Source organism: Excalfactoria chinensis, chromosome 7 (assembly GCF_039878825.1).
Source record: "Excalfactoria chinensis isolate bCotChi1 chromosome 7, bCotChi1.hap2, whole genome shotgun sequence".
In the NCBI taxonomy this organism is placed as follows: domain Eukaryota; kingdom Metazoa; phylum Chordata; class Aves; order Galliformes; family Phasianidae; genus Excalfactoria; species Excalfactoria chinensis.
Window position 1 is genome coordinate 31,383,719 of NC_092831.1, and position 12,149 is coordinate 31,395,867.

Here is a 12,149-nt window from a genome sequence, read left to right on the forward strand (position 1 = left end):
CATGGAGATTAAATGTAATTGTTGGCAAAGCAGCTAGTCAGAGATAAGACTTCAGGACATGTTCTCCTCTCAATACATGTGCTTAATTCCTCTCAGTACTAAAGGCTATTATTTGTATGCTTCAATACAGACAATATGCCTTTTAACTTTACTGTAATATGCAGGTTCTATTACAAAAAATGAATGGGTGTTAAAATGAAGAGCACTGGACACAGTACTTAACATCATCTACCAATCCAAATAACGCAAATAACATGACCACACAATGACCAGAGGGTTTGAAGCACTGCTAAAGAGGAGATAACTGCTGCTTTAAAACCAACCAATAGAATTTGTAAGGCTGCAGAAACACTTGCTTCTACTCACTTTCTGTTGTGTCCAGCTAGGACTATGCTGTTTATTCCAGGTCAGGGCTGAACCATATTCTCTACCAGTCCTCACTGGAAACAGAAAGAATTAATGGCACTAACAACATTTTGGTCTTGGAAACTGCCCATGAAATCATCTAAGACATAAACAGGGTTTCTACTAGGCATAGAAGATGAACCCTTGGACTAGAAGACAGTATTGCCACATTACATGCTCTGATTGTCAACCCATTTTATAAGGCCTTGCAATGAACACCTTCAAATTTACATCCATTAGTATTTTCAATAGGTCTGAGGTTTAACTCAAGCTCATTCACTATTTCAGCAGAGAGCAACATGGAAAAAAAACAAAACAAACAAAAAAAAACACACAAAAAAACCCCTAACATTATTTCTACATCACACATATAGTACACAGAATATCATACACAAAACTGAAACAACACTAAACACAATGTAAAAACACGTATAGTACCAGGAAGAAATAGGTACTGAAATCACACTGAGGATCCCAGAATAGCTACTGTATTAGAGCACATGGCAGGTTTCAGCTCCAACACAGAGACTGAACCCAGCAAAGCATTTGAACAATCAAATTTTGAGTCAAATAACACAACCCTGAGTAGTTTTAAGGCTTAATCACTCCATTGCTGGCCTAAAAAAAAAAGGAACTCTGAACAACTCTGGATTTATCTCAAGCAAACTCAAACTAACAGTGCAACAACAGACATGGCTCAAAACTTAATCTACTGAAGTGGCCAACAAACTTTCTAAGGAGATAATATAAAGGAGGAAACAACTCCATACAACCTCACCTTTTTCTGTACTAACAATGAAATAATACATGATTTGTTTCACACACAACAGCCTGGTCCAATAGTTAAATAAGTCTTGAATAAAACTGGCTTTCTCAGAGCTGAACACCACATGGTTTCAACAGTAAGAGAGAAAGACACAGCAAAATGGAAAGGTTTTCACAGCAATGGTAAAGAAGCTTCATTGCCACCACAATAGATAAGCTGCTACTGATTTTAGCTTTGCAACTCACCTACACACAGCCCAACAAAAACACAAAGGGGATTAAAAAAACATACAAAAAAATGGTTTAAAAACAAACACAATTTCTCAGACTTCAGAGGAAGATGCATGACAGAATGAAGGAGATAAAAGATACCAACCTAATGCTGCAAAAGAAGAAGCCTTGCTGCAAATCTTAAGCAAAACATCCCAGCTCTACAAGAAAAACACTATTGAAGAGACCCCTTGGTGCTCAGCAGCTTTCCAGAAAGAGCTGCAGCGTTCCCTCCCCCACAACACCTGCCTCCGTGGAACATTCTGGATGCTGACCTCGCATACGGCCAGCAAAGCAGCAGAAACAAAGCCCCCATCTCGAGCGCTGCCACGTGCCCGCCCTTCCTCAGCAGAACACTGAACAAAAAGATTGCAAAGCTTAAAACACACACACACACCAAAAAAAAAGTCGTTAGAAATATAAACAGGGAGACTCATCAGAATTTACCATCGTGGACCATGCAAATCTTCTCCTTTTTGCTCACCTCAGCGTCGGTTGACACCGTGCAGAGCTCCGTGCTGTGTTAGCACGCGGCCGAACCGCTGCATCGCTCCGCCCTCAGCACGCCCGTCCCCTGCTGCCTCGCGCCACTGCTCCCCCGGGATACCCGCGCTTAAAGCGGGAGACCCCTCCTCAGGAGCGGTCCCGCTTTCTGCTGCTGCCACCGGCATCACCTACGCTACTTTCTGCCATGTTTGAACTTCAACTTATTACTTTCTTCCTCATCCTCTATTTAAGGTATGCACGTGGGGCTGATAAACCCCGCGGAGTCAGCTCCGAGCTGGCCGGGGTGCGGGTCCCGGCCGCTCCTCACAGCTACTGCTGCACCGAGCAAGGAACACACCGGCCAGCCATTTTAACGGAGATTCGTGTTTGAAGTGATGGCCTTCAGCAGTCAGCGTGGTGAGAAAGGTGAGTGCTAAGATCCACAGTCTGGATCTACGTGTGATCACCTTGTAAGCACATGCTGAGGAGAGAAAAGGAGCTTTGAGTATCGATGTACCATTTAGGATGAGAAAGATCCATGCCCTTCTGGAACGCAGTCTCACTGCATTACTATCCTGAAAACTCAATGCCCCTCTTAAGCCTAACCAAACCAGCAATTAGTTGTCAAGGTATAGCTAAAAAAGGCAAAATAAAGCCTGTATATTTAATCAGCACTTCCATGGTAGCTGAAATTATGCTGCTTAATGGCTGGAATGGATTGTAATGAAAATGAGTAGAGTGTATATCCCCAAAAATTGATTCCTGAAAGAGCATTCACACTCACTTTATAACATTAAAAAGTAACATCAAAAAATATGAGACCACAGGTCTCACAGCTGCCTTCAAGCATGGGCATCAAATCTTAATCTCTTTGGTAGAATACTAAGTTTAGCTATATAGTCAACTAGATGGGAAAAATAGAGAAATATTTGAGTCACTTTAGGATAATCTTGCAGAGCAGGCTGGCTTCTCTTAGGACACTCTTTCTGGGGAAAGAAATGCTATGGATGTTGTTGTTATCATGAAACATCTTCTTTTCATTTCACAGTAGCAGACAATATTGTGCAGCCACCAAGACAAAGCATGTGAAAAAGATCATAAACTAGCTTTCAAAACTACATGTTCTGATTTCTTATAAAAAGGAGTTGAAATGTTGATGGGGTGCTCTGCTGAATACTGGAAGTATAGGCACTGTGTTAAAGCTGGACTGCTGCCATCCTTCCACACACAACTGATACACTTTGGGTACAAAACACATAATGAACGTTCAGAAGATAAAATAAGAAGCAACAATGTTGTGTCTCTGTTCCTGCCACCCCAAACCTTGCTCTTGTTCCTGGGAAGTTCAGCCTACACCATCAGTCATGTAAACCATCCTCTCCAATGGTCTCCAATCATCCACTCTCTTTATGAGAGGATAATTTATCCTGTCATCCAGGGCACTGAAAGAAATGTACCTCTGGGCATCAAATTTTAGGGAGTAAAGTTCTAATGACCAATTCAATGTTTTTTATGGTTTTTGCAGGAATCACTTTCTGCAGCAATGAATGGAGCCATGCACTTCTGGTGCATAAGCAGTAACAGAACAGGACTGCAGCGGATGAAACTTCCATCAAAGGTAAGGCACATTTCTCATTAAATGGGAGATAGAAACACAGTGTATTTTGGATACTTCTCATTAGGAAACATGAAGCTTTTGGAAAGCATAATTGGTGATTAACAATTCTGAGAAGCATTTTTAAAGACCTGTGATGGAGACATGTCTATCATTCTGAAAGCTGAAACACAATTAATAGCCACTTAGCATTTTGTCACTGTTTGCATTATTAAAACCAAACAAAAACATTTTTAAAAGGGCAGGAGTGATAACAATGCTTCAGCTACCGGGATGTTTAGTTAGCAGTCTGTAACACCTCTCATCATTTCCCTTGGTGTACAGATGGCTTTGTCGGTACTTCACCCAAGTATTTTGCAGTACTGCAATGCATTCTATATTATTTAACATATGTTTGAAAATATTACGACAATAATCACTACTTCTTGGCTGAAAAAAGGGAGATTTGCATATACAGACTGTTGGATATCTCTCCAATAGACAATGCTGTATATATACACCATACCATTAATTCTAAGTACAGATTAATATTGCCAGATGTCTACAATCATAGAACAGAATCATGGGAACACTCAGTTTGGAAGGAACTGTAAAGATCAAGTCCCACTGCAACCTAACTGTCCTCTCCTACGAACCCTCTGCTGAATCACATTCCTGAGCACCACATCCAAGCGGTTTTTAAACACATACAGGGATGGTGAATCAACCACCTCCCTATAGAGCCTACTCTAGTGCTTAACAGTCCTTTCTGTAAACAAATGTTTCCTAAAATCCAACCTTAACCAACCATGGTGCAACTTAATGACATGAAGGTGCATCTAACCACAGTTTCAGAAGCCACTAAAAGTACTACAGAAGGAAAATAATTTAACAGTACAAATGCAGACGCATTCAGTTACCTCTTCCATTCCAAGTGAGTGTTTTAAGACTTGTGTAAGTTCTAAGACAAACACAAAAACTAAGCAGTAAAAAATGGGACAAATAAAGAAAGAAAGCACTGAATCAAATGTCAAGTCAAAGAGCTACTGTATGAAAATAAAAGAAAAACTTGGGAACATCTTCCCATGAGAAGAACTGCTCTTACAGGTAAACTTATTGAAAAATGTGGGCTCAAGAACTGATGTACAAGCAAGTTTTAAGACATACACCCTTCCTTATCAAGTTAACAACTCTACGTGAAAAATATCTAGTGTGTTTCTGTTAGCAGCCTAGTGTTTAAATTTTGCATGTTTCTCATGATTGAAAAAGATAGAGCAGAACGACAGTGAATCTTGGTCTTAATACCAAACAAGAGAAACGCAGATCATCTCCATAAGTTTTCCAGTAGCTTCTTCTAATGTTTATTTACCTTCAGCTAAAAAGATAAACAAGTATGATAAATGTTGTATATGACTTGATTTTCACTTAGGCTTACTGCTTTCAGTTCTTCCCCCTTCTGCTAAGAACATACCACATTTTTGTTACCATCTGTTTAGAAAACTACTTCCTCTAGAAGCATCTTGCTCTTTCAGTCTGCACAACACCACAGCAACTCTCTTCTGTGCAGCACATCATGTTTTCTCTCTCTGTGCTCTGTAGCAGCCATTAACTCCACATTGAGGCATTATTCAGAATGGAGGTCCTGATTTACTAATGTACATGCAGACATTCAGAAAATGCACTCTATGAATCTCAGATAGCATCTAATTTGACATTATGGCCTATTGAACATGCGGTTAGCCTTGGGTAACAATCACAGTCCACGGTCATGTTGTTAAGAACTGGACAACTGCTGTGCAAGATTCAAAGCTCGTGTTTCTGTCTAACACATTCTTATGTGTTATACATTGGCAATTTCTCAACAATTATAAACCCTTCTAAAAAACTAATATTACGTTAAGGAACAATGTCCTTTTTGATTACTTGCTTCTGATCACCCTAACGCAATTATTCTAGCTGCCTTTCCCTAAGATGGAAGCGCAAGAAAGGCGTAATGGCCTACCACCAAATATCAGCATGCATCTTGAGAATCATTACAAGGGGATTCATGCCAGAGATGTTTATGGAAACTGGTTACAACAAGCACACAAACACTGTTAACCAATGTTTAAAAACATAAACAAGTACAACATTTTGAAAATGATAGAAAACAACAGATACTCTAGGTTAAACTGCTCAGTGCTGTCTTTCACTTCCTTATCTGTTCTATATAAACTTTTGCAACGCTTCAGCTGAGATGCTGAAAGAAGGGCACTGACTTGGCTTCTGCTTTTCAACTCCATTTGAAGCCTGCAAGATGGATGCCTGCACCACACAGGCACACCTATGAAACTGCTTGTATGTTGATTTGGTTGCCTGTGTGTACTGAACTCCACGGGTAATTGCTCTAAAATCACAAAGATTAAAGAAAAGAATGGAAAAGGATAGAAAAAAATAAATAAACTAGTATATTAATTAGAGTCTCTATAATAAAGCATCGCCTTTTTTCCCCCCTCTCTAATTTAGTAATTACAGCAATCATCACACCCCAAACCGACTCCTCTGAACGTGAGACTTGTCATTGTTTAGAGTAGTTTGACATAAAAATACATTCATTGACTTGCAGCAGAGCTGAGACACCACGCACGATTCCCCATGTATCTTTGTTTAGTGGCTCTGCACAACAGATGGAATTTTATGTCATGCGGCATTAGGCTACTGTTAAATTTTAATTTCAATTAATGGTCTTTATACTCTTTCTTTATGCACACCAGGGATATTTTAGGCATCCGTTTCCCTTCTAATTAGCTTTTATTGCTGAATTCATTCTGAATCTCTGAAAGTCATTAGATTCTCAAACATTCACAGATGAATTTACTTACTCTCTAATAAAATTAATTAGTCCCTGACAAAAAATGGCTAAATCTGGTCTACCTTTTTACATATAGGTAAGTACAGAATGTAAGGAATGCATAGAACTTGTAGGCAATCTCTTCTTATGTATTTATCCTGTCTTTAGTATGGACTTGATTATTAGCATCACTATCCCTTGGACTGATCCTTTGCCTACTTGGGTTAAAATATAACTCCATTCAAGTGCTTTGTCTCCTACATGATGGCACAATAAACAGTTAATCACTAAGCTCTCTTAAAAAAACTATTGCCTTGGAATACTTAAAAATACACATAGCCTTAAAACCTAACACACTGTCCGTTTCCAAAGACATGACTGAAGAAACACAGATTATGTAGTCTGAGCAAGTGTAAAAACAACATTACATTGGTCTATTTGGAAGAGAAAACAAACACTAGAATGCAAAGAATAAAAGACAAAACCTACTTCTAACAGTGATTTGCTATAGGAAAGGGTCAAGCAACTTCAAGCTTCAAGGGAAAAAGAATGTGTTGCAGTGCACGCTAGTGTGACTGCTTTTTATATTTTTTAACATCTGGGTAGTTGCTTATAAAAGCCCCGTGGTTGCTTTATGGCACAGAAGCATTAGGCTCTAATTTATCATTGTGCTATAAAGACAAAAATTGAAGAATATACCCTCGGGGAAGAGGTAATGAAAGACTTCTTGTATGGATTACAGAAGAATATTTATGACACCAACTAAGAGTCTGCGACAACTTCTGTGTTAACTTCCCATTTTAAGCTGTATGTGACTACATGGATCTGGCATAACATTAACAATCAGTAAGATACCACAGTACTGGTAAAATTCAGTAGCACAGAGCATTTAGTTTATCTTTGAACACTATTTAATGCTATTAAAATACAAAAAACTTGGTTTTTAAAAGCTGATTATTAACGTGCTCAAGTACTTCCATTTATGTTCCTTAAAAAATGAAAATGAATATTTATACTGGAGGCACCAGGTGTCTCTGGCATTATTAATTGCACTTGAATCTGATATTTTCAGGGACCCAACTACTCACAGGCAACGCACCTTTCTCACAGACAAAACAGGCTGTTGCCAGCTCCTGCAGACCCAGGCCCCTTCCTCCTGCTGCAGGGCAGGTGGCAATCAATAAAACCTGCCTTGTGTGTGTGTTGTCACAGAAGTGGGTCTGGAACAAAAGTATAGATCAAAAACACGTAAAAGATAAATGGGCACATTCTAAAGAAATGCTTTACTTTATGTCATATGTACCCAAAGAGACAAACTGCAACTCAGAGCAGAAAATATTTGAAGATAGGTTAATTGTTCAAGGTTGCTTAACTACGTTGAAGCAGACCAAATACTTTGTCTCCATCAGACCTTACTCCAGCATTCTCTCAAGAGAGGCTGAAAACACTTTACAGAATGAAACATAACAGACTAGAGGAAGGGCAAAAGCTGTGTGTGCATCCCAGCAGTTATTGGTTACTTCTAAGGGAGGAGAGAAAACAAATCTAAGAGAGCATTCGACCATTCCACTTTGCAATAACTGTGTTATTAGCCAATTCAAACCAGCCAACAAATTAACTACTTAAATAAGTATAAGTCTATTTGTCCTGCTGTAATTAAAAATACATGTATATCAAAGTCCCTTCAAGGTCATTTCTGATGAAAATTCTTTGTGCTCTTGATTATTTCCCATACTCCATCCTTTTCAAGCAGAAAAAACTCACATTAGATGAGTAACCAATTCTTCAGTCACTCTATTGTAAATAGAGAACCTAAATCATTTTTCTAATCCAGATTTTTTGTCAACTAACTGCAATTTCAGCTTAGACAAATAATGAACTAAAATTGTAGAAGGTCTTTCAGTTTCCTTGATCACACATGAAGTCCTTCTCCAAATTACTTATACTGTAACTCAGTATAAAATTTACTTCAGAAGAAACTTAAGTAATTAGATCACTCAAGGAAGTTGTAAGGCCAAATCTGCTTTTCCTTTCTTGAAAAACCAGTGGAAAGGAAAGCAAGAATGATTTCCATTTGGTATTTTCTTAAGTTTCTTCATAATTGTTTCCAGGCAGTGCTTTGTCACAAGATTAAAACCAAATTAGATTTATTTATAGAAAAAAAATGTTTAAAAATGCATGGTCATGGAGCGTGGCGCAACCTCATTTTATGTTATTCAGACTCACAAGATGTGAAATAAAACAATATTTTCCACCAATTCAACTTCCCGAAAAAGGAACTGCTGACTAAAACAAAAGAATCATGCTGAACAGATGATTAGAATAAAAGGATCATCTCAAGTATGGATGCTAATTGAAAAGCATTCAATTTAAAAAAAAGCTATTATGTGCTTTTATCTAACGTTTTTCTTTTCATGTCTTTTTGTTCATTGGTTGTTTTGGGTTTTCTTGCATAAATAAGCTTAAACAATGGGTGATACACTTTTTTTTATGAATCTCTTTCACTAGAATTTTAAGTAGCCTTCAGAAATCAAGATTGTCAAAAATAAAAATAAAAATAAACCACCTGCTCCCATTAACATGCCTAACTTCTTCTCTGCTTTAAGGAGCCATTTATCCTGTAAGCATGTTTCAAATGTAAATATTTGAGCTCCAGCTAATTTTTCATTATTCTTTTGATGCTCTCTAGTTTCTCACAACCTTCACTTAATCCTTATTCAAGCAAGAAATTCCAAGATGATTAAAGATTGTAAGGAATATTGAAGGTTGTTTTCTTGGTTGTTGTTTTTCTTTTTCTTTAATGAAGTTGTACATTCAACCTGTACACGACGAACTCGCTTTCAAGCATTGATTGAGTTGTTCACTTACATTTCCAAGCACTTGCCTTAGAAACTCTAAATGCTGGTTCTGCTGCTCGAGGGCTACCAGTCATTTCTCCACAGAAACTGATGAGCTGTGGCTGTATATCAGTGGTATCCCTTCATACTTTTTTCCCCCCTTCTGCAGCTTTTGTTAGGAATTGTTTTCTTTTGTCAGTGACAACCAGGCCTCCTTGGATTGTGATCTTTCATTGCCTATTCTTGCCAGCTGCAAAAATACCAGCTTCCTTTTTTAATCATTAAATGAATTGTAGCAGAAATGGGGAATGCTACAGTTTCCTCTACATAACATTACCCAATCAGAAAATTGTAATTTCTCAGATGCATTAGCACAATATACTAGGAAACAGCTGCATAATTTAACTTAATTGTTAAGCAATACCTCATTATAGCTAGACAGTAAATTCAGCAGTTTGCAGATTTTTTGTTTGCCTCTCCACTTTTCAGCACTTCCATTATGTTCTCTTTTCATCTGTATTTTTCCTCCCAAAGGTGCTCAACAGAAGATTTTCAACAAAAAGGAAATTAAACTTCCTTAAGAACCTGCTTGAATTTGCAGTAGACACCTAAGATATAAATTTAGAGGAAAATAGGCCATTCTAGACATCCCTGGAAAGTCTGGTTACAGATGCTTCCTTCTTTTACAAGATTAAAAAAGAAATCTCCAAAACCCAAGGAATGAGTTCAAGAAACATTATCCAGTTCCAAACCCACTGCTGCAGGGAAGACCACAAACCTCAAATCTAGTACTAGGCTAGGATCTTGCTGCATCCAACCTGAACTTGAATGCTCCAAGGTTAGAACATTTATAGCCTCTCAAGGAAAGCGATACAAGCACCTCACCGCTCTCCCTACAAAGAAATCCCTTGACATCCAATCTAAACCTTCCCTCCTAGAACTTCAAACCACTCCCCTATGTCCTATTGCTGTCCACCCACATAGAAAGTTAATTTCTGTCCTGTTCATAACTCCCTTTCTAGCACTAAAAAGCTATAATATGGTCTCTTCACAGTGTTCTCTTCTCCAGGCTGAAAAAGTTCAGCTCCCCCACCTTATCTCTGAAAGAAAACTGCTTTAAGTTTCTGACATGTTCCTGGCCCTCAGCTAGATAATCTTTAAGTGCTCTACATCTTTCCTTTATTGAGGACCCCAGACTTGAATGCAGTATTCCAAATAAATACTCCTGAAAATATCAGAGAAAAGTCAATTGCCTCCCTACCCCTTCTAACTATTCTGGTACCATTGGTCTTCTCAGCTGCAGATGATATCTACTGTCTTATATTGTATTTTTTCATCCACTGAGACCTCCAACTCCTTATCAGCAGGGACACTCTCAGGAAACTTTTCTTCCAGTCTGTCTTCCTATTTAAGATTACTCTGACACAAGTGAAAAACATTGTACTTCACTACATTAAAACTTAACAGATTGATACAAACCCACCCTGTAAACACCTTCTAGTTGAAATCTCCTGCTTTTAATACATCAACAGTCCCACTCATCTCAGTACCATCAGCAAACCTGCTAAAGATTCACTTACAATTGATTGTACAACTATCATTATATAATCATACATTTAAAATTACAAAATGAATAGATAGACAAAGAATACACAGCAAAAAAACTCAACAATATTGAAACTCACACTTAAGATACAGTCTCAACAATACACAAACATTCCACAAAAACTCCACAAAGCAGCAATTACCAACAAAAAATGCTAACTTAGTGATGGTCAGCCCTTAAATGGGATCTAGGAGAGGTGGAGTCAGGCTCAGCACCTTCCAGAGTTACCTTCACCTGTGCTCCAGCAGTTGACCCATCACTTATCTCAGAGGTTCAGGCTGTGATCAGTAGTTTCCCATATACTGATGTTACTGATAAAGATGTTGAAGAGCACCGGTCCCAAAGCAGTCCCCTAGGGTTTAGTAAATGGTAAGAGAGGAGAAACCACTTGTATTCACTAGTGTAAAGAAAACAGTTGATCGTAGCCTGAACCTCTGATTAACCATCTGAGGCAAGCGATGAGTCAGCTGTAGGAGCACAGGTGAAGGTAATTCAGCTGTGCTCCCAGAAAGGGCTGGAGCTTGAGTCCACCTCTCACAGATCCCATTTGAAGGCTGACCTTCACTAAGGTTGTTTTGCTTTTTTGGTGTTTGCTTTTTTGTGGAGTTTGCTTGTAAGTTTTGTTTTCTACAAGCACTCTGTCTTGGTTGTAGGTCTCTGTATTTATGAGTTTCTTCTTGTATTGTTTTTTAGTTGTATTTGTGTTATTCCAACTATGTGTTATGTTTGTGCAATTTATGCTGAATGTCTAGTAGCTGATCTTTGGGTAAAGGAAACTATAGGTGTTTACATAAACTAGATTGGGTAGTGTTGATAGGATAATTTATATTTTTTTTCCTTATTTCTAGTGAATCTTATGTTTCTCTGCAATATTTCAATGTTTTTCAAAATATCATTCTCAAACCACTTGTTTTTTTCTAAATCAGTGTTTTATGAAACAATTTGCATTTGTTTTGTGTTGGTGTTTGTATCTACTGGGTGCTCAGCTATGTGTGTTGTGTGTTTGTATGTGTTTATGTCCTGATTTCTATCTGTTGTGCAAAGTATAAATTTACTAGTTTCTCTGGGTTGAAGCAGATAAAAATCAATTCTGTTTCTGTATTAGATGAATCTGCATAGTTGTTTTTCAAGTAACTGTTCCAAACACGTGTTGCCTTTTTGCGACATTACTTAGTAATGCATTTATGTTTTGGAAAGCGTTTATATTGTATCTTAAAATAAGATTTCAAAACAACATTGGGTTTCTTAGTAACTTACAGGTATGTTAATGGGTTTTGTTGCTGCTGCTGTTTATTCTCTGGACTCGTTTTCTATTGTTCTGGATGTGTATCAAAAATAATAATGCTATGATAACTA

At 37.9% G+C, this 12,149-nt stretch overlaps 1 long non-coding RNA gene across 1 annotated transcript; it reads right to left on the reverse strand.

Moving 5' to 3' along the window:
• Positions 1-366: 366 nt before the first annotated feature.
• LOC140255138 (uncharacterized) lies at positions 367-10,929 on the reverse strand. The gene is made up of 3 exons (XR_011904410.1): positions 10,873-10,929; positions 7,450-7,570; positions 367-440 (listed from the first exon to the last, which is right to left on the reverse strand). It is a non-coding gene; the product is annotated as an uncharacterized lncRNA (long non-coding RNA).
• Positions 10,930-12,149: the final 1,220 nt, after the last annotated feature.